The sequence below is a fragment of the Triturus cristatus genome, chromosome 1_1 (assembly GCF_964204655.1).
Source record: "Triturus cristatus chromosome 1_1, aTriCri1.1, whole genome shotgun sequence".
NCBI classification, from domain to species: Eukaryota; Metazoa; Chordata; class Amphibia; order Caudata; family Salamandridae; genus Triturus; species Triturus cristatus.
The window spans coordinates 57,353,736-57,380,508 of record NC_140579.1 but is presented as its reverse complement, the minus strand read 5'-3'; the positions used below and the strand labels follow the sequence as shown (position 1 = coordinate 57,380,508).

The 26,773-nt window shown below is 46.6% G+C and overlaps 1 protein-coding gene across 2 annotated transcripts in view; it reads right to left on the bottom strand.

The window, feature by feature from the left end:
• Positions 1-26,773, bottom strand: part of LOC146869378 (E3 ubiquitin-protein ligase TRIM39-like) — a 144,474-nt gene that overhangs the window by 5,887 nt on the left and 111,814 nt on the right. The gene's annotated exons all lie outside the window — the stretch shown is intronic.

Genomic DNA, 26,773 nt, shown 5'->3' with positions numbered 1-26,773 from the left:
ACCCAATGACACCCCGTCTCAAAGATGCGCCGAATTTCATCAGCTGCACTCTGGTGTGGTAGGTTCAATGTAGTATTTTGAGTTGAACCATTCTAAAGCCTGTCAAAATGGCCACCTCCCGTTGGTACATCATGCTTCATTCCAGTCCTCCTCCTCTAATATTCCTGGGTCTTTGACACATTTTACCCTAATTTGAGTGCGCAATGCTTGCAGGTTGTTCAATAAGGATTTGTACAGTTGGGACATCACACGATTGTGCAGAGGAGCAAAGTGCACCCTGTATTCAAATGTGAATTTCTCATGCATGTAGAGAGTGTTTTTGCAGACCATGTTTCTTCTGACGGTATCTATCTTGTTGGGATTCTGATAATTCATATTCTTCTTTCAGCTCACTAAATGTTTTGTGGTGGTCTGATCCCCAGACACTCACAATTCACTCATACATACAGAAAATCACAAAGGGGTCTCCAAGGTAAGCGCACCCTCCCATTCTATCTCACAATTTGCCAGTCACAAAATATTATTCACTAAAGCTCTAAGGTGAGGCTACTTGGAGGGTGCCCTTTCGCCGTCTAAAGCCCCTAAGTAGCCTCTTGTGCTATTGTCAATAGCTCCTAGGGAGCACCATTCACCCAATAATTACCAAATTCTAATTGAGTAGCCTTGTAATACTTCAGATGATCTAGCAGTGCTATCTCTCACTGCAATCACCTCTCCGGATTGTCATCATAGCTATTCTAGAATGGTTACCATCTGTAAGAGTCCACAAAGAAGGGTTTGTAGAACATCCAATATTTGGGAGTTATTGGTACGTAGAGAATTCAGTAATCCACTGTGAATATATCATCAAAACAACAGTCCAGCAATGTGTCAAACTGGGGTAAAACATGCACACATATTTTGATTTTGAAGGTTCCAATAACGCACATATACATCTGATGGGACCTCAACAATTGCTGTATTTTTTTGGCTCAGTTCTAATCAGAGATAGACTTTGTCCCATTGATCCATCTCCTGGGAGAGGGAAGGGGCAGAAGTCACATTGCACCATGTCTTGGTCAGCTAATGCCCACTGAACAAAGGAAAAAGCCCAGATATCTACAGCTGACACCGGAGGGGCTCCCCTATGAAATTTCGGTAGGAAGGGATCTGGCAGTGATGTCAGCTATGGATGGAACCGCTGCCCTCAGAGGAGATCTTAACAGAGAAAGCTTGATGGCTCCATTTTGAATTGCCCCAGAATGTTGTGTAGGACGGTTTGGACAGGGTTGCAGGAATGATATGGCATCCTAGGATTGGCCAGCTGTGGCTGTGGAGTGCTAGAGGCACTCTTATGGTTTGACACTGGGTGATGACCTTTGACTACCATCATTTTAATTGACTTTGGTATTTCATTTTACCCTTCCATGAATGTACGTCCTGTTTCTCTTGAAGATTTCTTTATGTAATCTTGCAGTCTTAAAGAGGGAGCTGTCACAGAGTAGAACAGCTTGCCAAGAAGAGAGCATGTGGGATGTGCATTTGAAAGCATGAGATAGAGAGAGAGAGAGAGAGAGAGAGAGAGAGAGAGAGAGAGAGAGAGAGAGAGAGGTGTGGAATGCACTTTTTGGTCTTGAAGTGCAGTGTTATGAGCAGTGGTGTACAAATGTGCATTGTGTTGTACATTGGGAAGTATTATGAAGTTCTTAGTATTGGCTTTGACATGGCCTCATGTCATCTTGAATCCTTACTCTGTGTTGCTCTGTGCACACAGGCAGGGCCCCAGATTGCTCAAGTTGTTTATCCACCTTCAAGGTTGTATTCTTTTCTGCTGGTTGTAGGCTTTCGTAAGCTTCTCTGGGATAATGTGTAGGAAGTGTGCTTAGTGCCTTTCAGAGCAGAGATTGTTGTTGCCAGAGAAATGTGTGGAATGTACAGCTCTGTCTCAGAGTCAAAATACAGGGGCCTGGCCAACTTCTGTCTTGACTTTGACACAGACCAGTACGCTCAGCTCAGTTTTTTGTAACAGAAGAAAGGGGGTGAGGTTTCTAGAACCTTTGCCTTAGGTTGAGTAAAGGTATTAAAGGCAGAGGGTCTTGGCAGGCAGCTCAGGAGCTCACTTGTGCGTGCCTATTTAGTTTCCAGTGGCTATGGTCATTTGAGGTGTTTTCTTTGTGATGTGTGAGTGCACATCCAAAGTAATCATTTGATGTATTTAGTGTCTATATCTTTCTGATTTTTTGCAGGACGTCCAGTATTATTTGCTGCTTGTTTATTCATAGTATTATTATTCATGCATTTAACAGTTGCATTTGCCAAGTGTGTTATTATTGCATATACATATATATCTCTGTATACATTTGAATGTTGTTCATTTGACATCTGGGAAAGCCTTTCTGTTAAAGAGCATTGCATAACTAAAACCTCAAGCCTTATTCTGAAAAGAGAGTCTTTGATGTGTTTCATTTAGTAAAGTAAAACCCCTTTCTAGGTGTTGTGTTATATGTCCCTTGCTTTGTGGTGTTTGAGCCACCATGTGTGCGTGGTATTTTTGGGAGGGTGAAGCAAGACAGGCTGGCATCTAAATATTTCCACTTCAAGACAAGGAAGAGGACCCTGGACTTGGAAGGCGACGACAGCAGAATCAAGGATAGCTTGAAGGAGAAAACACCTGATGCCCTGCAAAGATGGACTAGGGACCAGAGTAACCAAAAACAAAAGTAACAACACGGCACATAGGCACAGTGAAAAGAAGCAAAGCGACAGAGCTGCCAAATATATTTGCACAGAAAGGCAGACAAGAGCGCCATAATGCCCTGTGTGGGCATTGTTTGACCTAGTTTACCTTTTCATGGGGCCCTAAGGAAGGATAGGGGTGGCACCAATGTTTTTGCAATGTCTTGTGGGGGCTGCAGGAGGTGGGTGTCTTGTGAAATGTGCCCTAAGTCTCTGCGAGGTTAAAAGCATAACACTCAGAATAGGTTAGCAATCATTTAAGCTCTATGAACTGGAGCTTTGCTTTTCAGCTCTGGCGTGTAGGTGTCCCTAGGGGTTGGTCCTATGGCTACATTATGTGTACTGAGCAATGCGAAGATTTGCTCCAATACATGAGATTTAATATTTGAAGATGTTTTATTGACATTGATTAGTAATTGTTAGAAATGGGGGTCTCTAGTTGGCAATGGCTGGCCACTGCCCAAGTAGGGACCCTTCTTCCTAAGTCAGAGTAAGCAGCCTACACCCTTTGATAACCCCTGCTCTACCCTGTGGTAACGTAGCACGAGTAGCTAGGCTTATCTCAGAGGCAGGGTATGAAGCATTTATGACCATACACAGTAACACAATGAGGAACACTACAAATGGACACCACTCAAGTAGTTATAAAAAATAAGTATATTTATATAGACTTAACACAAGACCAATAACAGTAAAAATCCACAATACTAAGAAGATAGGGTTACTTTAAAAATGCTGCAAAAAATAGTTCAAGGTGCACAAAGTGATGTTCAGTTCAATGCAGTGGTCTCTGCGACCCTTTTAGTCACAAGGTATCAGGATTCTGTAGCAAAGCAACAAAAATGTTGCTAAGGAGTTGTAGCGATAAATTTCCTCACGTTAACCAGCGATGCGTTGAATCCTTACTGCAAGGGAGGATGATGCGCTGGGTTGCGGGCAGGATAAAGCGACAAACTTCTTCATGCTAAGCCGGTGATGTGATAAAATCCTTGCCGCTAAGGGAGGATTATTGGCCGAGCCTGTAACGTGTGCGATCTTGCTGCGATTAAAGAAAATGGCGCTCCGCGAGGGAACGACGATCCTGATGCGATGCGGGGAAAATGGCGAACGCTCGGCATCCGCGCTGCGATGAACTTGGTGCGATGATTTTTGGTTAGCGAGTGTTTTGGGGCACGCTAACAATCAATGCGACAATCTTCGGGTTAGCGAGCGTTTTCAGGCCCGCAGTCAGGTGATACAATAACTGTGGTTAGCGAGCGTTTTGGATCCCGCTGACAGGTAATGCGGTAATCTTCGGGATAGCGAGCACTCTTAGGCCCGCAGACAGCTGCTGCAATGCACTTGGGTTAGCGGGTGTTTTGGGGCCCGCTGACAGGTAATGCGATAATCTTCGGGGTTAGTGAGCGTTTTCGGGCCAGCCGACAGGTGATGCAACGATCTCCGGTAGCGAGCGCTCGGTGGCAGCAGCGGCTCGCTAACGGGGGTTAGCAACGATTTTCAACACTCGTTTCTCAGCAGTAGAACTAGAGGCCCTGGAACTCACAGGAGCCTCACCTGCAGATAGAAATCCTCGCTGGGAGGAAACAGGAGGCTGGTGGTGGAGTCTGATGTGCCTGAGACTCCTACAGGAGGCTAGATCTCTTCTAGCCCTTGGGTGATTGCTGTAGCCAAAAATAAAAGTTCCTTCAAAGTCCTTTTCCTCTTCTTCCAAGTCCAGTAGTAACCACTGCAGGCCAGTCCAAGAAACAGCACACAAGCACAAGGACAGTCCTTCTCCTGCAGATTCCTGTAGTTACACGGACAGAGGTTCTTCTTGTCGTCCAGGAGCAATACAAATTATAGGGGTTTGGGCACAAATATTTATACCCCCAAAGTCTTTGTTTTTAGGAGTCACAAGTCCCTGAACCCAGCCAGAACCAGTTCTGCCCAGCCCTGGAGCACTTTGTTTACCAGGCTGCATCCTTCCTTTCAGAAAGAGGGGATCTGCCTTCAGATGCACAGTGGGAGGTGGAGCCAGCCTTCACCTTGCCAGGCACAGCCCTATTCAAGTGCAGGAGCTACCCCTCCCCTCACTCCATGGCAGATCTCTCTATTCAACCTAGGTCTGACTCAGCCTGCCCTGCCCCTCCAAAACCAGACAGCCAATACACATAATAGTAGAGCACACTGGAAGGCTTAGGCAAGAAAGTACCTATACTCTAAAAGTGGTAATTTCAAACACAGAATATAAAAATAACCTTCACTAAAAGATGTATTTTAATATTCTGAGCTCAGGCATACTAAATTCGTTTTTCCACCATGTTCTGTGGGTCAGTTAGGACTATAGAATGTAATAGCCCAGACCTCCCATTCTGGCCTATGGAGAACAGGTAGCCTTACAGTAGTAAAAAACGAAATTGGGTATAATTCACTACTAGGACATGCTACAGACATTAGAGCATGTCCTACCTTACATATACAATGCACCCTATCAGAAGGGTGGATTACAGGATGCCAAGGGAAGGTTCAGGGGCTGGGAAGTGGGTGCACTTACCAGCCAAGATGGCAGTTCTGGACTGCACGCAGACACTGCAGTGGCAGGTCTGAGACACACTTTACAAGCTGCTTCTGTGGGTGACACAAACCAGTGCTGCAGGCCCACCAGCAGCATTCGGTTTACCAGCCCTGGGCACACACGGGCCACGCTACTAGGGACTAACAGGTAAACCAAATAAGCCAATCATGGATATACCAATTCACATGTCATCTTTACAAAGGGAGCATTCGCGCTGTGGCACTGAATGGCAGTGGCACAGCGCCCAGAGCATCTATAACCAGCAAAAACAGAGGAGACACAGCGAAAAATGGAAGGGAGACTCACGCCAATGGTGCCAGGTCTAACAGTAATGAATGCATTGGATGATGCTTATCAATTTTAATGGGAAATCAAAACATGGGATGAATGAAATACTAAGGTGGTAAACCCTTGAAACATTTAGTAGGTTTCCTTTATATTGTAATGTGGTGACCCCTTAACGAAGCCAATAGGCCTGTCATTATATATGATGACAACCCTTTACTGTGATGTTGCATGTGGTATAGGTGGGGGTATTGTTAATATGGGGATAAAAGGTATTTTCATTGACCTTAAGTAAATATGTGTAATTAAATAGTGTAGTATTTAGCACTGTGTTTGGATTAAATGTACCTATTCCTTTTTTCAAGAAAAACACGGAGTGGCAGATGAGTTATTGAGTGTTGTTGGTGTGTGCTTGCAGATGGAGATTACTAGCCCACACCCCCTCCCCCAAGTAGGGCTTGGACTGCAGTGCTTCGCCACCCAGAGAGAGTCAAGTGCTGCCTTGGTTGCCAATAAGAAGATAATTGTGGACCTGTTACTTATGAACAACTCACGTGCATCACAACTAATAACCCAATTTCTTACAGGAAGCTTTTCTCAGTTATCTATGTCAGAGACAAGACCCTCTAGAAGCATCCCTAGGTTTTTATCTATGAGTCTGTCCTTGTGTATGGTCACAAAGATCCCCAGACATCAGAATCTTTCCCTAACTATTTTTAATTGACAGCCCACCTCGCTCTGAGATGAGTCTGTCAGTGGATATATGATTGATTTGGACCAATGAATGTGTAGGCCGTAAAATGTTTCATACATACTTATAATTTTAACCACATGAGGAATGGAGTAGGATGGGTCCACTCCGGGAAACACTCATTACACTGCAGTCACAACAATGACCTGCCTTTACAATTCAGTCACTAGCCCGACTTCGACGTTACTATGTGTTACTTTAACCTTAAAGTTGTTACAATGACTTGCTTTAGGGGGCGCTTATTTGGACTGGTGTTGGATTTTTAAGTCCAACACCTTCCCTAATGTTGCTTAGACTGGAGTTACGCATGGTAACGTGGCAGTCGGGGTAGTGACTGTGCTGTAAAGGCATGCATGGTAAATGCATGCGGGGTTCCATCATACAACTGTCCACTGTACATTCTTTAGACAAATGATCTGGCTGGATATTATTGAGGATTAGGTCTTCGATGAACCAGACCACCAATACGTCTTCCTATTCTTCCAGAATTTCGACTATAACTATGTTACGTCTTGAGTAGTTCTCTGCATCTTCGCTACTGTGGTAAGGCAGAGTTTCATTTCCTGAGTTACTTTATCTCCTCTATCGCAAACTTAGCAATTTGGAGGAGTCTTTCCCTACTGTCTTCTCCATCGCACTGAGCCTTTTAGAAACTTTTCTGCGGTTGGCACGAAGTAGAACAATATCTAACGAAACTGCATCAATTACATGATACGATTGACTTCAAGGCAGGCCTATTCCTCACACTTTGATTCATGTGACTCAGGTGACTGATGTCATATTTTAGACCCTCTCAGATATTAATCACATAACATCAGATAATGTCAGTTCTAAAATGCAAGCAGTGCACATTTGAGACAGCCAAGCAGCAGTGGAGGGCTTTACATGGAAATATGACATCTGGGTTGTGGGGTCCAGAATGATAAAGGAAACCTGTATATAATAAGGTTGCTTCAGCCCACAGAGAATACGACAGAATAGAGGTTGTTTTACTGCTGCGCCCACACCCGGAGAGGGTCTGTAAAGAAAAGTAAGGGGTGCAGGTCTTTGCACGGCAATGAGGGCTGGGCAAAGCTGCCACAGTGCAGAGGGCTCTGCTGTGTGTAGGGGGCTGTGCAGTGTCGAGGGCTGTGAAGAAGAATTGATGGCTGTGCAGAGTGGGGATGTTTGTGCACTACAGGAGGAAGTGTGGAGAGGTTTACAGTCTGGGCAGAATGTATTGTTTTACAAAGAGTGAAAGAATGTGCAAAGCGAGGATCTATGCAGAGTGGTGGGTTAGTGGGAGTGCAGAGGACTGTGCAGCTGGCAGAGAGCACAATGTGTGGAGGTGTGTGAGGGAATGCTGCCAGTAAACGATTGAGGAAAATTCACAGTGGGTGGAGAATGATACAGAAAACAGACACCAGTGCCCTGGCTGGAAGATAGTGAAAATGATGCAATGCTAAGCAGCTGTGTCAAGTGGAGCAGAGGTCTGGGCACATGCATTGGAGTAACAGGCCAAGGAAAAGTGGAGAAAACTGTGTATGATTCACAATTTGAACTTGGCAGGTTTTGTGCAGATCCATCCATGTGTCAACCTATGCAGAGAGGTAGGCTGAGCAGAAAATGGGTGGGGGAGGGGGTGCAGGTGCATTCATGTGCATGGAGTGAAGGGGTCAGCCACGAGGACTGCTGTGCAGAGTTTGAAGACTGTGCAGGGTAATGGCGCCGCAGAGTGTGGGTGGTTGTCTACTGAGCAGATGAGGTGACATCTCAGTAGAGTGTGATGTGTGCAGTTAGTTGGGGTTCTGCTCATAGAGAAAGGCTTGAAGCGAGCCGCAGTGAGTGCAGCACATGCATAGAGTGGAACATGTGCTTGGACTGAAGGGCTGTACAGATAGTAGGGGGCTGCGCCATAGTGCAGAGAGTAGAGGGGTAAGCCGAGTGGACAACTTGGTAGAGCTGTGTGGTTTGAGAGTGTGAGCTCTGTAGAGCTGAGGAGTGTGCTGAGTGGAGCACTGTACAGCAAGTTGAACAATGGCAACTTGGCCAGTGGCAATGGAGGAGAACTAGATTAGGTGGAGGGTTGTGCTTTAGGTGGAGGCCTGTGCAGAGAGTGGGGGCTGTGCAGAGACTGGGGCTGTGCAGAGAGTGGAGTGACATGCGTTTCGGAGAGTGGAACTGAGTTTGCGTTTACGCCAATAGTGCAGAGCTACTTTGCTAGTGTAGAACTGGATGGAATGTGAGATTGTGCAAAGTGCAGCATTCCACTGTGGCAGTGAAAAGACTTCAGCCCTGTGCAGTTGGTGTTCCGAGAGTGGTGGTTGTTCTGGGAGTGGATTGCCATTTAGGGTAGATGTTTGCGTTTGCTGGAAATATAGCAGCAATTGTTGGCCAATCTAAAGTAAACAACAGATTAACTCCTTCAGTGCCCATGACGAGATGGTCTCGTCATGGAGCGCGGTTGCGCTGTGCCCATGACGAGACTATCTCGTCATGAACCCCGCCCGCTAATGAAAGGGCCGGCACAGGGCGGGGAAAGGGCGGGGCACTGAAGGGGTTAAAGCACATTAACATAAACAAAGCAACATAACAGGGGAACAACAATGAGAAGTCAAAACAGACAGCAAAACAAGGACCACAATGTAACACTTTGCAGTATTGCAGCACAAAACAACAGTACAAACAACCACCACAACAAAATACCACACAGCAAATATTCATAACATTCTTGTCACACATAATCACCTACAGAATCCTATTTTTATAATACAGTGGTAAACGATGTTTGCACCAAGCACTGTATTAATGTACCACCAAGGATGTGAAATAGCATTAGTCAAAAGTGTTTTGTGCTCCACACAGGGGTTCTATATAGTGTATAGAAAGTAAAATGCTCAGCTTTTACATAAACCAATGGCTGTATTGGTAGCTTCTAGTCTATAAGATCCACAATTAAGTCACCACAGACCTAGCAGCACCACTGACCTCAGCATCTGTGCAGACCCCATCAGCACCACTGATTCCAGCAGTGCTGCAGTTCCCAGAAATGCTACAGACCTCAGCAGCTGTCGTGTAGTTCCTACTAATCCGTAGGATCTGCGCATTGTTTGGACAACATAAACTAAGGGCTTGGTTCCTAGACTGATTCCGGACACCCCTGCAGGATATGTTGGCCTATAGACCAGCTAGCTCACAGTGCCACTGTAAGCCCCCCTACCCTACCAGGGAGCGAACTGTTTCTGGCAACCACTGAAAATAACAACCCTGAACTCTGCGGGAATCTTGGGAACAGTACAGAACCGCTTGCTCAGTCACTGGTGCTCACACTGGGGCGTTTTCAATATATTATTGAGCCAATGTTATTCTTGTATTAAGTGCACGTGCTGCAATGATTAGGAGACAGAAGCAAATGAAGGACATTACAAGCACCAAAAAAGTGAAAGGTAGATACATTTCTACTACGGTGCTGAAGCAATTGATATATGAAGGCATATATGCAATATGGAAATCTAAAGTTATTTTGAAATTGGAATATAGGGTGGCTATCGGATGATACAAAGCAGAAATAAAAACTGCTCAAGCCTCTTATTGTGAGGGAAAGATCGTGTCAGCCGCTAGCTCCCCCAGAGAAATCTTTCTCATTGACAAAAAGCTACTTAAAGTCCCCGGCCCCTCGGCCCCACCGGATACCTTAGGTCTCCACTGTACTGAATTGGACGAACATTTTTCCATTAAAGTACAAAATATCCTTAATCATCTCCCCTAAAAGACAGTAACATCTCAATCAAGCACATGAATATTGGTGGGCATCCAGTGGAACATGAACTGGAGACCTTCCCCATGATGACTCAGGAAATTTCCTAGCCACATTGTCATCAGTAAAAAGAGGGTCGCCACTAAACCCCGCACCTTCTAACATCTTGAAATTGGTCGGACGAACAATTTCCCCCACTGCCACCTGCCTGATCAATGCTTAATTTGCAATGGGCATGGTCCCTTCTAAGTGGAAGAGGGCAATAGTAAAAGCGCTGTTAAAAAAATCCAACCTGGATCCAGCCGACCTGGGCAACTATCGCATTATTTCGCTCCTTCCTGGAATCAGCAAGATAGCAGAGAAACATGCCAACCACATTCTCTCAGAGCTTCTCGAAAACAACTGTGTTCTCCACCCCACTCAAATGGGCTTCTGCCCCTGTCAAGGGACGGTAACCACCATACTATCAGTGGTGGAAGAAACTAGAAAAATGTTTGATGCTGGAGGGGCAGCAGCCACAATCCTTCTCGACCTGAGCGCGGCCTTCGACACGGTAAACCACTGTGTCTTGGTTCACCGCCTCAGGAGCGCAGGAGTGGCCTGAGCAGCTTTGTTATGGCTAGAATCCTTCCTAGAAGGAAGATTTTTCCAGTTCTTTGAAGGCGGCGCCAACTCACAGCCCATCCCGCTACAGGGTGGAGTCCCGCAGGGATCTATGCTGAGCCCCACTCTTTTTAATGTTTACATGGCCCCACTGGCAGATGTTGTATCCCCCTTTGGGATTCATATGGTGACATACGCCGACTACACACAGCTGCTCATAGCTCTGAGCCACCGCAACCAGCAGACTAGTGACCTCCTTTCCTGCCTCGAGGAAGTTGCCAAATGGATGAGTCATTCCCACTTGAAGCTTAATGATGAAAAGACCGAGCTCATGATGCTCGGCAATTCTCGAAGTTCTTTATCAAGCACCATGTGGCCTTCCTCTATGGGTCTGGTGCCGGTTCCCAAGACAGAGATTAAAAGTCTGGGAATATAGCTAGACCAAGACCTTACTTTTATAGTACAGGCTAGGAAGACTGCCGCTTTATGCTATGGCCTGATGAGAATGATCCGCAAAATCCTCCCCCTCCTACCTTTCAAAGCAAAAAACTACTGATCCAAGCTTTAATTTTGATTAGTATAGATTACGGAAATGCCCTCTACTTAGGGGCCCCGAATTTAGTGATCGTGAAATTGCAGGTCGTACAAAATTATGCAGCAAGGCTACTTACTGAGACCCCCAATCGATGCTCTGCAAGGCCCACGCTACACTCTCTCCACTGGCTCCCGGTGCAAGAGAGAATCAACTTTAAGGCCCTCTGCATAGCCCATAAGTCGATGGATGGCCATGGACCTCCCATCAACAAAGCCATGATTTGCCCTATAGGGCGAATAGAAAACTCCACTCAGATGAACTTAACCTTGCTGTGGTCCCTAGTATTAAGAAGGCCAGAAGTGGCGGACGGCGTTTCTCATTCAATGCCTCCAGACTCTGGAATACCCTTCCGTTGAACCTCCGCAGGGAACCAAATCACCTGACGTTCCGGAAACAACTAAAGACCTGGTTTTTCCCCTAGGGTATCTGTCCTCTAGTTACGGCTTCAGCACTGGGATGCTCCCGGGTAGCCATGCGCTATATAAATGCCAATTCAATTCAATTCAACGTACTCCTATGATGCGGACCCTACTCTAAGTGTACCTAGAGTGTGTGTAGGTGTAGAGTCAAGAATCTCCCCTAGGGACGATCCAACTCTATCACTTCATGGGAGAGTGTGAAGGACCCTGTCTTGGTCTCGAGTTGGACACACCTCACAGAATGTCAGACCGGTGTATGTTGATTTCTGAGCATGCAGGGACCTTCGATGTCAGCAGAAGGGCCTCCTCATCAGTATGCCTATTATTATTTATAATAAAACGCAGCCTTCGAAATGTGCATGCTGGATTAGTGATGTGATGGATATGTATGTTATGTTAAGGGCATTTCTAAAGTGCAAACGGTTACCCAAGGGTGTCCTGGTGCTAGCTGCTTTCCTCTGGGCATTGAGGTGGAGGCACATTTACAGGTTAAAGAGCCATGTTTTCAGTTGTTTCCTGAATGTTAGGAGATTGGTGGTATTTCTCGAGTGGAAGGGAAAATCGTTCCAGGCTCTTGCGGCACCAGCAATGAAGCTTCTCCCACCCCATGGAACTCTTTTTATGGGCGGTACTGATTCCAACTTTCCCCCCAGGGAGCGAGATGTTCTTTTGGGCTGGTACCACTGCAGCTGCTGCTTGAGGTAGTCTGGGCCTGTGCCCTGCAGTGCCTTATACACGATGCACAGAGCTTGAAAACATACCCTTTTCCCCACAGGCAGCCAGTGGAGTTTTATGATTTCCTTACCAATTGTCATAAGTTTTGGTGTACCGGTGAGCAATCTTGCTGCTGCATTTTGCAACAGTTGGAGCTTGTTCATAAAGCGTTCTTGAATGTTTAGGTAGAGACTATTACAGTAATCTAGCCTAGACATGATAAGTGCCGTGACAACTGTCCGCCTACTGTCTGCCGGCAAGAAGTGTAGTATTTTCTTTTAAAAAAAATATTATTATTGTTTTTTGAAAATGAAACATACAATTGAAAAAAGGAATCGTTCATGCACGATATGGGCTCAATAGTGGGCAGCAAGATCTAATGGTGAACAGAAGATGTTGCAGCAGATTCTCCGATAAGGAACACACGGTTAAACCAACATTTTATACATACAGATACATGGGTCATTTCTAATACAGTTACCTTTGTTAAGAGTAGGCTATTTATCAGAGTCATCAAGGTCTGGTCTCTGTCCTGTCCTGTGAGAGGTCCATTCCTCCCTCTTCAATGCCTAGATCTAAGCCATAATACTCTATCCTTGGCGTCCACATTTTTCGGAATTTCCGAGGACACCCTCTCGCCTTCTAGGTCACCTTCTCTGTGACCATGTATAGATCCATATTGGACCTCCACTCTGTGAGCGTAGGAAGTCGTTGAGCCCCCCAACACTTAGCTATATCTCTCTTGGCTACTACTAACCCTAGGTTAGAAAACATGAGCTTATGTCGCAGCAGATCAATATCTGTTGCGATGCCTAGTAGGAAAACTTTGCATCTAGCCCAAGCTGAGCTCCAAGGATATCGTTCAATTCATTCACTATCCTGTGCCAATAGGTTTGAATGCGTCTGCACTCCCAGAGGGTGTGTATATAAGTACCGTGCTCTGTGTGGCATCTAAGGCCTTCTGGGTTATCTACCCTCCCCATAGAGTGTAAGCGTGCCCTATCAAAATAGGTTCTATGTAGGATCTTGTATTGTATGAACCGCAGTCTCAATCTAATCGCTACTTCACATGGGTGCATGAGGGCAGCTTCCCAATCAATATCATCTAGTGGGCCTGTGGTAAGTTCCCATTTGGCTCGGAGTGCACCAAGGTTGTCGGGTATATTATTAATTTGCATCTTATATGTCAAGGATATGGCTAGGGTCTGGATCTCCTCCTGTAGGAGCCTACTTTCTAATGGGGCATATTCCAGCAGTGTCTCAGTGTCCAACCCCTCAGCGTGCCAGGCGTGTTTAAGTCTGAGGTAGGCATAGGCTTGGGAATCGTGAAGATGGTATTTAGACTGAAGCGAAGCGAATGAGGCTAGAGAGCCCATCTATAACAGGTCTCCTATCTTGGAGATCCCTATGAAGTCCCACTTGTTAAAGCCCCTCAGTTTCCTGATCTCAGGCAGTCTAGCACCCTCCCACAAAGGGGTCTCCCGCGTAGGCTTCCCATACCATTTCATCTGCTTTTCTGCACTCTTCCAGGCCGCCAGCACTCTTTGGGTGTCCGGTAGGAGACACGCACCACCAGCTCCCCCATATATGTAGTGTAATTGAGTGCAGTTTCGGAATTGCAATCTTTCCAGTCTATATGTAGGATGATCTCTTGGCGCATGGTTTCATTTGTTGATGACTATAAGATGGGCTGCTCAATAGTATGCTCTAATATCCGGCAAGGCCAAGCCCGCATTGTATGGATTGCATTGTAACATTTGCAGCGCTATTCGTGGCTGAGCTCCGTCCCACAGAAGGAGACGTAGTTCACTGTTAATGGCAGTGAAAATAGTGTCTGGTAGTTTGCAATATGTATTTTGTAAAATGTAAAGGATCTGGGGGAAAGTTACCAACTTATACATGGCGGTCCTCCCCATGATGGTCAGATGGAGTGTCCTCCACCTCTTCACATCTTCCTGAAAGTTCAGAATAACTCGTCTAATATTATGTTCCATTCTAGTTATGGGGTCAGTGGTGATATATAGTCCCAAGTAGGCAAATCCTTCAAAGAAAGCCGCAAACAGCTTGGGTAGGACATAAGGTGGACTTATTCCAGTTAATCTTATAACCCGCGTGGCTGCCATACTCTTCAAATATCTGCAATATTTGGGGGAGTGTCGCAACCGGGTGCGTGACATAGAGCTAAATGTCATCTGCATATAGTGATATACATTCCTCGTCCAAAAGACGGGGCTCGTCTATGAAGCCACCAAGTCCTTGGCGGGTTCTTCTAACCACACAGGCCAATGGTTCCAGGATGAGGGCAAACAAAAGGGGAGATAGGGGGCATCCCTGTCTAGTGCCGCGTTTTATAAGCCAACTGACAGAATCAACCCCATTGACCCGGACTCTAGCCTCAGGTGCGTTATATAACAGTACAAAAGGGGGTGGTGATGGACGGAGCATCAGAACCAATCAAACACTCACACCCAGTCAACAGATCCGGGTTTGATCCATCACCGTTCTTGAGCCCACTCTGCCACCCCAGTTCAGACATGGCTTATGCAAATCAGCCTGACCCTGTGCCTCATGGGAACAGTCCAGCCCGAACTGCCAAGCCATGCCTTCCCTGGACCGGAAACAAGCTTCCTAGGACCGGTTTCTGGCATTTCAGCCGTCTTCAGCCAGGCTTGCTTCAAACCAGTGGCAAAGTGAGCAAGGGACTCTCCAACCCCAGTATCTAGTCCAACAGATTGAGCCAAACAATCTCCTTACCCATAGAACAATTTCAGCTTCCTACACAAAGCAATATCCAATTTACCCCACACTCTTCAGGTACCCACAACAACCCCCAATTCGTCAACATGACAACTTTTTCACAGGGTAATCCACTAAGAGGTCTGTAGCCCTCCCTTTCCCCCCAATCAATTAACTACACAATAGTAAAACAATAACACACAATGTACTTCCCTAGGCACGGGCCTAAGTCCTGTAATGCCCACTAAGCCGTAGGGTAGTCTTACTGGGGCAGATTTAAAAGCTCCTTGCGCCTCATTTACGCCGCTGTTGCGTCACTTTTGTGACGCAGCGGTGGCGCAAATCCTGCGCCATGCTGCGGGGTATTTACAATGTGACGCATCTTGGAGATGCGTCACGTTGTAAAGCCCTGCGCCAGAAGTAGGCGTTCCTGTGCAGGGGGGGCGTTCCGTCGCAGGAACGCCTCCTAAAAGTGGCTGAGTGAAATCTACAAGATTTCACTCAGTCACTTTTGAGCCCATGCTGCGTCAAAACCCTGCGCCTGCTTGAAGCAGGCGTAAGGATTGACGCAGCATTGTAACGATAGGGCACCACCGAGCCTTGTTGGAGCTGCGTCGCGCTTGCGACGCAACTCCAGCAATGCGCCGCCCTTACGCCATCAGATGCGTCACACATCTGTTTATCCTTGCGCCACGATGCGCTGCATTGTAAATGCGGCGCATCTGTGGTGGCGCAAGGGTAAACTTGCGTGACGCATCTTTCTTGGCGCATCCCTGCTGATTTGCAGGGATGCGCCAGGAAACATAAATCTGCCCCACTGTCTTTTGGCGGCCACCTGGCCCAGTTTCTCATTCCTCTTTGCCATTGCTGGGCAGTTGTTGCTGCTATGCACCGGCTTCAGGCAAGTTCAGCTCTGATGCCTCCAGTCGTTGAATGCTTTCAAGTAGCTGGTGCTCACTGTCCACATCTGCTGAATCCTCTCTCTCTGACAGTTCGAAATGGCCGGCGTCGTCTGATCTGATGAAGGTTCGTGACGGGCACGCTCGTACCACCTCCTCTTCAGACTCCGACAGGTGTTCCCCAGTGTCTCTCAACGTCCTTCCTGGCGTACCTCTATCTGAATTACGGATTCTTAACACTTGTCTCTGATGCTTTTCTTTGGGTCGTTCCTGACTTGGGCCCCCTCGTTTTGCCGAGAGTTGGCTCGAGGCATTTGGTGTCCCACGTCGCAACTGTGGCCGCTCCTCAATCCAGGACCTCTCCTCATCTGAAGTTTGAAATACAACGTGGAGCCTTGAAAAATGACCTTCAGTTTAGCCAGGAACAATAGCATATACTGAAGTCCAAGTGCCCTTAACTTCAACTTGACCGGGTCAAAAGTCAGTCTTTGTTTCTGCACATGACGTGAGTAGTCCGGGAAAACCATCACTCAGGTGTTCTCGTATTGGACCTCTCCTTTCTTTCGCAGCTCGCGCAGTATCAAACCTCTGTCCTGAAAGTTCAGAAAACGAACTATCAGGGGCCAAGGAGGAGCCCCTGGAGGTGGAGGGAGATTAGGCATTCTATGCCCCCGTTCTATGACAAAACAGGTCAAGAATGGTGCATGAAGTAGATTGTCTCGGATCTGACCGCTCCGCTTTTTACGGAAAACCAATAAATCACAGCTTGTTCCTTCGGGCCCTATTTTCCACGTCGTCGACCCTCCAGGCCACCTCTGTCATAGAAGCCAAGAGTTTAATTACATCTTTCAACGTGGTGTGGGAGACGTCTCGAGTTCTGAGATGCGGTGTTCTGCCTCGGTCACTCGTTCAGAGACTTTGCGGAGGTTGTGACAAAGCAGCCTCACCTCTGAACGGATCTCCGCCATCTTCCCCTCCAAGCTTCCTCTAGACGCATGTATGGCTTGCAATATGGTCGCATTGTCTGGGGAGGAGCAGGGCCGCCCTCCGCACCTGCCGTCATGGGGAGCACATTAGCATAGCGGTCCAGTTTCCCCTGTCGGGATGTTTTAGGTTCTTTATCATTCGCCATTGTGGGTAACACTGTGCCAGAGTATGTCCCAATGTATCCTCTCATGGCCCCAACTCTCGGCGCATCGCCTATTACTACCCGTCCCCCGGGCGTCCCAGCATCTCCGGGCCAATCGCGGCAGCACCGAGCCTGTCATGGAAACCAGTGTGGGGCTCTAGGGGTGCCCTCACATTAATGCCGGTCTACGTAGAGAGTCGCTACCCTTAGTGCTGTATAAGCCCACAATTGGCAGCGTCTGCACGTTCGCGTGGGGTAGGGTGGGCGGAATATGATCAGGTGCCCCCCGGCTTAGTGGGCGCGCGATATGAGAACTGCGCAAATTCCAGGTATCAGCCGATTCAACACCAACTCACCCCCATAAGCATGCTCAACTGTGTAGGTTGGTGGATCCCAGGATACAGGTGTAGGCAAGGGCAGGAGGCAGGCAAAGCACAGCCAAGTGTTGGGGCCCAGAGCACACAGCACAAGAAGGAAGTACGACCCTCCATAGGGGTTACTACCCACTGATCTGCTCCTATAATGCTAGCGTCCACGGAAGTGTGGGTTGGATGGAGGGGGGTAATAGGTCAGTTGCCCGACTGAGCCTTACCCTTCGGTGTCACTCCTTCCTCAACTTCAATACTGGGCATTGCCGCGGACAGGAGCAGAAAGAGCCACCAAAACCCCATCGGCGGGGGTCCTAGGGCAGGGCACCGGCACTCTCACCAGGGCATCAGGCACTTCGAATTAGACTGGAGAAACCTCCGGTTGTGATCCGCTCCTCGCGGTGGGCCCCGTGATCGGAACTCAGCCGCCCTCATGCAACTTCTCACGAGCAGTGATAGCCGTCCCGGTATAGAGCGGCCGAGAGGCAGGGACGCGGGCACCCTCAGGGATCACTGTGCCGCGACTCACCGCCAGGCCAGCCACAGGGTACAGTCCACATCCGGGGGAGGGCAGATGTAGCAGGTCTCCGGTGTTTTGCCCGCCGAGCACCAGATACAGGGCCGCGATCTCACAGACCGGAAACTCCGTGAGCCGGTCTCCCCACCTCGGAACCCTCCGCGGGGCTCTTAGAGACAGACGGCGACCTGATGTCGATTGCTTCTGCCACAGAGGCTCTCCTTACAGCAGATTGGGCCAGGAGTAGCCCCTGTCCCCGACTCCCGCACCCCCAGCCGCAGTCATTCGACAGCACCGCTGCAGTCTCTCAGCTTGGTCAAATACTGTCGATGGTGCCACTGGGGTTCAAAGCAGCTCGCCGTTGCAGTCTCTGTGATCACCAGCCGTAGTTGTCCGTACCTCCTGCCATCAGGTCAGGCAGGAGCCCCACAGCTATGGTCCCAGGACTCGATCACTGCATTGCAGGTGCCATCTTGAGGCAGACCGCACGCCGACCACCGCGCTGGAAAGGTCTCTATTTCGGGTCAAGGACGCCGTGGCACAGCTTTCCGGGCACGCCACTGCTTTCCAGTGCCCAGTAGTCGCCAGTAAATCGATGTGATGGTGAAGAGGAACAGGATTACGCCAGAATTTCGATCGGGCCAGTGGAGCTCGCGATCAATGCGGCTACTCGGCCATGTTGCCAACCACACCCCCAGTGTAGTATTTTCTTAATCATTTTGAGGGTATAGAAGGTGATTGAAGCTACAGCATTTATCTGGTCACCAAAGTTGAGCTTATCGTCAACTATCACTCCCAGGTTCTTTGCCTTACTAGTAGGTGTGGGAAGAGTGCCCAATGCACCTGGCCACCAATTTGGGGCCCAGAAATTGGAATAATTGGTGGATTTAATGAGGGCGTACTCTATGCTATGTCCCTCTCTGAACCCATATTGAGTTGAATCCAGGCCTTGGGTTGCGCCTAAGAAAGCAGTAAGTTGTGCATTCATTGATTTCTCAACCAGTTTAGCTGGTAACGGAAGGCGAAGATTGGACAAAAGTTATTGGGATCTTTAGGATCGAGTTTGGGCTTTTTTAGTAGAGGCAGTATTGAGGCAACCTTCCAAAATGTTGGGAACTCCCCTACTTCAAACACTGTATTAAACAGGGAAGTGAGTGAAAGGGCAACGGGTCCCGGAGCACGTTTGATTACCGATACCGGAGAGCGATCATAGGGGAAGCCTGACCTTGCTGTCACTAAGAGCTTCTCTGTGTCACAAGTGGATAGTGATTCAAACTTGTCAAAGACAGCATGGGGGATCGCAGCAGTGCTTCTTCCCTCCAATTGAGCTCCCATCCCTATCACACTTGGGTGGTGAAAAGCTGAGAAAATAACATCCACTTTATTTAGAAAGAACCTGGCAATATCCTCACATAGTTCCTGGGTTGTCTCAATTTTTGCTGGACAGGGGAGGCCAAGCTTGAAACTATTTAAAAAAGTTCCTTGACCGAGTTTTCTGCAAGACTGATATGATTTAAGAAGAAATCTTTTTTTGCATTAAAAGTCATTTGCTTATAAATAGCAAGACTTTGTTTGTAGCATTTTTTCCCAGCTTCCTTGTAGTCTCTCCTCCAATTCCATTCAAGGGATTTGCAGATAAGTTTCTGTTCCCTTAGATCCTCCGAATACAAAGGGGAAGTTGGTTGAGAACTTTATGGGGACAGAACTTTTTCTGGGGCTAATTAATTACAGGCTGTGCAAAGCTGGATGTGTAAACACAGTAGTTTCAGTTCACAGCGAAAATGTTATTTTCTAGGACAATGTAAGGAATAAGCTGCCTCGCTACATGGGCCTAACTCGGGAATATAACACCCAATTCTCATCCTAAGGGTCAATATAGAAAAGCTATCTAGAAAGCCAGCATATCAGCCTATAATAAAAAATGGATTAAAAGGTACAAACTACTCTTAACATCGTCTAAGAGCAAGCTTCTCTTTAAAATATTCATAAAAGCCTTAAAGTCATTATACTGTTTCAAATCCTAAGCACTTTGAAAGCCATGGTGCCTTTAAAAAGAAAAACAAAACACAACAGTTTTGGACAAATTTAGTTTATAAAACAAGCATATATAAAGGCCAATTATTTCATGTGCTCAGGGTGGCAGACACAACATCGTTGTTGTCCATCACCGCAAACAACGATCCTAGAGCCGCACATCGAAGCAGAGTTATGGAGCAAAGGTGATTCCATCCAATTCCCACAGCAGCCATTGAGGGAGAGACTGCATCCTGTATGCATATTGTGGAGCCATTGTCCAAGTCACTAGGAGCTGAAGACGTCCCAGGGTGGCTCAAGAAATGCATTCATCAGCAACAGAAGACGCTGGGAACAACAATACCAATGGGCCGTTAACGGGTCCAGTAGTACATCAGTGTCCAATGGCGCAACCTTTTGTGATCCAAGGCATATGTCTAATACGCATCCGTGACCGCAAAGCAGGCAGTAGAATACAGGTTGTATGCAGTTATGCCAGACAGGCCTGAAGGACAAGAACCAGTGTTCGTCCAGTTCTCGAAGTTGAAGTGTGCCAAACGTGTGAACCATGTGCTCAGGGCATCGTAACACAAGCAGTGCTGTCTCCATTCTGAATCGAAGTGGGACGTCCATTGCGGATCAGAAAAATTTAAATCAGGATTCCTGCCAAAAGTAGCAGCAAGCGAGAGCCCTCCAAAAATGCTTCCCAGCACGGAGTGTATGAATGATGGAATAACACTGAAAATTGTCTGAAAGGTGCTAACTAGTTCAGAGCGGACACGTTTAAAAAACAAATGCACTATTCCTTTAGTATCAAAAATGTTAATGATACGATGAACTAGCTCCCCAAATTGCAGCGGGGAGTTAGTGTGGAGTAATGTCTGTATCTTAGACAAGGACCTTGCAATCTGGAGATCAAACGTCTCTCTGGCCGAAGTTAAGGCCATATCCTGTTGAAAAAGCATGGCTTTTAGTCTGCTAAGGGAATCAAAGCATATGTTGGAATCATTTATCAAAGGTCACAGTGCTTCCTCCCTAATTTTGTGGGCAGGTGGAAACAGTACTTGTGTACAACAAGTGACTGAGGAATTTACTGTCACCAGATAAGGGATGCCCGGTTCCATACCACAGCAACCTTGATCATTCAGCATCAAGTAGCTCCCATTCGAAAGTAGTTTGAAAACCGGACGTATCATGACAGCTGGGGAACCCTTCAGATAACATGACAAGTTCACAATGGAAGCATTGTATACCCTGTGAAGAGTAATGTCCTGGCAAACTAAGGATCCGCTTAGAGCATCTTCACAGTCAGAACCACTAAGAAAAACTTGTGTGTCCCCTTTCCTGCATCTAAACCGGAATGGAAACTCCTACTACTCGTGCACATCGCCTTCCCCTAGCGCTTCGTAGCTGCCTACCTAACGGCATTAGAGACAAGATTAGAATTGGGAAGCCGTGACCGGTTGGGTGGTATAACCATGGATAATCCAATATGTGGATGGTGTCTCAGCCACGATAAAAGGTAATTGGTCTAATTTTTCAATGTGCAACATCGTGTATGTTGCATCTCTGCATGCCATAATAATCTGTCTTTCAGATCGTATTCAGAAAACAGACAGGTATTGTTGATGTATTGCCAGGGCACGTGGCCAGAGCATAGTATTTGCAACGTCCAGCTCAGTTTTCCGATGGAACGTAATTGTGACTGTCCATGTTGTAAAAGAGACATGTCCTGCTGCATTATGTCAATTGCAGAAGACACAATGTTGCCCAGTTAATAAATTCTGGATGATAAAGTGGTCATACTATTGTCAACCACAGCCAAAGCCTTTTCTATATTTACCAGGTCGATCTCACGCAATCTCTCTGCAGATTCCTGCTGAGAAATCTTCTTTAGCTTGTTGTGTATTCCATACAAGAAGCGCTTTCGACATGGGTTTCTGGGATCTAGCAAAAAGTTCCTGAGATCCAGGTCAGTAGAAAGAAGGGACAAGTGTTGTTTCACCTGGGAAAGTGTTGAGGTCTTTAGCCACTCTTGGCATAACTTCCCAACACTACCCCTACGTGATCTGTTTGTACATAGTTTAGGTCTGGCCTGTTCTTAAACCCTCCCGAGTCACCCAGGAGCCTATCTGTATCTAGAGGCCAAAACAACCCCCTAGAGTCGTTCTGTTAAAACGTGGGCATGCCAATAAGCAAGACTCTGATGACCGAATGCAACGTCCAGGCACATAGGGCCTCAGGAGTCTTTAATGTATTTGGGTGCCTCTCCAAACTGAGACTTGTGTGCAATGCATAGCCCCTTGAATGTAACCCATTGATTCATGGGCAGCCAGTGTAACTGCTGTAACAGAGGGATAGCCTGGGTTCTTCTTGGCAACTTGTAAATCAACCTTACGCATCATTCATAACCACTTGGAGCTTCCCCAGAAGTTTTTCGGGAAGCCCAGTGTAGACTGCATTGCCACAGTCTAAGCGTGACAAGATTAGTGCCGTCACGACCGTCTGCATGGTGGAAAACGACAGCAAGATCACTAGTTTCCGAAGTTGCCGCATCAGGCCAATACAGCTCCCCACAACAGCAGATACCTGGCTGTTTAGGGTCAGTCCAGTGTTCAACTTTATACCCAGGCTCTTTACTGCTGGCACTGGTATTCGGGTGGTGCCCAGCTCTTGATGCCAAAAGAGACTGGACCAGGGCTAGACCACTGAAGTGAGAGCTGTGAGTCAGGGAAGTTGTCGATTCGCTCAATTAACTGAGTGTCATCAGCGTAAATAAACATCTGACAGTCTGTTTTGGCCTGTGCATCGATCAGAGGCTGAAGTAAATATTAAAAAGCAGAGGGGAAAACGCGGAGCCCTGTGGGACCCCCCATTGAAGGTTGCCCTGCATAGAAGTGCAATCTCATAATTGGACTCTTTGAGACCGATCCTCCAGGAAGGACGTAATCCACTGGAGGACCTTCCCAGTGACTCCCAGCCGCCAGACACGGGCTAACAACTGTACGTGATTCACTGTGTCAAATGCAGCTGAGAGGTCCAATAGGATTAGGGCTGAGGGGGTCTTCTTATCAGTTGCAAGCCGCAGGTCATCCAGCACTGAAAGCATCACCAATTCAGTGCTGTTGTGCGCCCTGAACCCGGCTTGCCGAGTGTGTAGCAGCTGATGTTGTTCAATGAAAGAAGAAAGGACTTTGAGTACATGTTGTTCAAGAACTTTAGCCAGGAAGGGGAGTCTGGAAATAGGTCTGACATTTTTAAGGACCTTGGTGTCCGCCCTTGCCTTTTTCAGCAACGGGATCACCAAGGTTTCCTTGAACTTCTGTGGTACCCTTCCTGTCGCCAACAACAGATTTAGTAGGGACAACACCTCAGCTTCTATCATTGGGATGACTGTTTTGAACAACTTCGGTGGACAAGGGTCCTCAGGTGACCCCGATTTTACTTATACCCTTGTGGTAAACATCAAAATTGAAAACTGAGACCCTAAAGTTGAAAATGCAGTCAAATATCTGCTTCCAGGGGCTATATTTTGGCAGAAAAAAACATTTGAGATGTCTAGTGTTGTCTTGTATTTTTCCGCACAATGTTATGCATCAGTGCGGCACTGTGTGCATTCTATACTGCAAATGAGTGTGTGGCTGCATTTAAATGTCTATAATCTAAGACTAAACAATATGAATTGTCTGGTTTTATTAAGGGAAACAAAGGATTATTCATAGATGAGGTGCAAATCTCTATTACACCCTGCTACTCAAGTTGATTTAAGATATCTCTGACTTGTTTCTTTGCTTCATGTTTGATTGGGTACTGTCTCTGCGGTTGAGGGATAGTTTTTAATGGGATCTCGTGATGAGGAGACTCATCATCCCACCCAACATGATCTCGGTATAAAGCAGGTGCTAAAGCTGATGCCCACTCCGGCGCGTTTAACTGATTCTACTATGAGGTTGGAGAAAGCAGGTAAAATTACTTCTACCCCCATTGGGCAATCTATTACAAACTCAGCCAAAAGAATGTCGTAACCATGTGTCAGATCCTCCCAAAAGAGACCCTTCACTTCTCTTTGTTTGTCCCCTTCTATCTGAAGCATTATTCCATGTAAACGATGTGGGACACTCACTCTCTTATCAGGTGTTTCCACTGTGATATATTCACTCAGCGCTACTACTTCCAGAAACTCTATCATATTCTAGCGAGCTATTGTGACTTCTGCCGTGCTGTCCAGCATTGTAACTGCCCATTCCCTGTTCAGAAGCAGATTACTCAGCAGCTTGGCATCTCTGATCTTAGTCCCTGCTGCTTTTTAATTTTTAAATTGAGGTTTTGTAGATTTTTGTTTATCTTCTTGTTTGATAATGAAGTCTGAAGTGCGATGTGTCTCCCTTTTTGGATTGTTCACTCTTCTTATCTTTGCACTGACCGTCCTCCTCTCTCCAAGCATTTTTCAGATTGTTCCTGGAAGGAACGAGCAGAACGTGTGTCATTATCCTGATATCTGTCAGGCTTTCTAATGTTGTCTGAGATTGTATCTCTTTTCAGTGTGCTCCTATTGAGGAGACCCACTCCGTGAGTGTTGTTTGTTTTGTTTAATTTTTTTTAATATCCCATTTCTTTTTAAAAGAATTGGGTGCTTGCTTGGAGTTATCCTTTTCAGAATTACCCTTAACCACTGGTTTCCCAGGTCTGGCTCCCAGATTATCTCTTCCCAGGGAAGCGTATGTTTCCGCAATAATCTTCAGTAACTCCCTCTCTGTAACTGTATATGAGTTAAATACCCTCAAGCGTTGGCGTATAGACATTGCGGCTGCATCCCCTTTTATGCTGCTTAACATAATTGCAGAAACTTGGGCAAAATTGCCTATTACTTTCATCCCTTAGTCCAGGGCACGTTCTGCCCCGTACTCATTCTGTATTTGTTTCAATACATCTGGTATTACCGCTATTGAGGGGGTACTATGTGTTCTGGTGTAAACAGCAGCAAAGACTGTTCCCCAAGTGGTACAATCTTCTATCAGGGGAGCACCCCCATTGGCAAGTAGATTTTGAGAATTCTGTGTTTCTCCTGTGGGCCTGTATGGGGAAAAACCGCTTCAAGCTGTGCTATTTCTTGTGCTGTCCAGAACAGTACTTTTTCCCTATTGGTGGGAATTCTTCCCATTACGGCGTTCAGCCTTCCAGGGCTAATACCCGTAGTATTTAATTGAGGTTGTGCAGCCTGGGAAGCCCTCACAGGTTGAACTATAAGTGTTAGCATTATGTATTGTGTAAGAGTTCTGTAAATTGTCACTAAATCTTCATATCGTGTGCACATTTCTGCTGCTTCTAACTTGTGAATGTCTGGGTGTGGTGTATACGAAGCTAAGACCGGCCAGGTCACTCCTTTACTGAGCGGACCGAGTCTCACATTTTCTACAGTATGGGGGAGGGTGCCTTTAAACCAATTTTTGTGCTCTTGGTAAGTTAACAGGACTTCTATGTCCACGTATGGAAAGTATTCATCTGGTATCTCATCTTCACTTTAAGTGTGAAACAATTGTTTGCGTGCATCTGCAGGTGGAAATCTGACCCAAGAATAGAATACCTCAGTACTGAATGCTTCGTGTGCCTCAACCACGAAGGTAACATCTCCACCCATTGCGGGGAGGCTGTGTTGTAATCATTTCACAGCAACTGCCTGTCTGCAATTTTCTGAAATATTTAGAGTAGCTACTTGTACTTCAACACCGTCACCATGTTCGGTCATTGTAAAAAGAAAAATATATTTTTTATGAAAATGAAATTCTTGAGATTCTGTTTGTACAATATGGTAATATTCTTTAATCCTTCAAGCATGATAAAGCCTACAGCCAATACATAGGACGTACCTACTCGGCTGAGGCGGATTCCCTTTTCCCACTACTGATGTCTCTACTTTAATGTGAGTAGGGGTCTCTGAGAAAGCATGACTGAACTACTCAGATTCGACCGTTAAATAAGTGCCACTAACATTGGCGGCGCCATGTCGTATAGTTTCTACTAATCCGAAGGATCTGCACATTGTTTGAACAACATAAACTAAGGGCTTGGTGCCTAGACTGATTCCGGACACCCCCATAGGATATGTTGGCCTATAGACTGTTATGTTTCATATAGGTACCCTAATGTAGGCCCAGGTACCATCATACCCCTTCACCTACATCACCTCTCCTATATTAAGCAGAAACAAGCCTCTTAAGGAGTGAACACCTTTTATGGACTGAACCTTTTACCTAGTTCTAGGCCTGGGAGCAGAAGGAGGGTTTTTCCCTGAACAACAGTGTTCTATGACCTTATCTTTATAGTTACACAGTATGAATGAATATTCATAAAGTTACTTGAAAACCAGGCTGGGGCTACACCACCTTCCTCCCCACATCTACGTACACGGTTCATCCCATAAATCATCCTCACATCCAACCAAGGCTAATACAAGCAACAAGGGACAAAGAAGCCTTAGATACATTTAGTATAAATATAGCACCTCTTACTAATGTTAGGCAGAGGGAACTGAGACTTCCAGGCCAACACACTGGCCAGAGACACTGAGGCTCCTGCATGCAGACGCTCCAGCTGACAGTGGTCTGAACATCCCTTGCAGGGTGTTCAACTCAAGACCAGAAAGGGCTCCTACATTTCTCACTGCAGGTAATGGGGTTCGACTAAATAATAGAGGGATTCTTGGCTCTAGACACCTACTCACATGCTAGGTACACTTAGG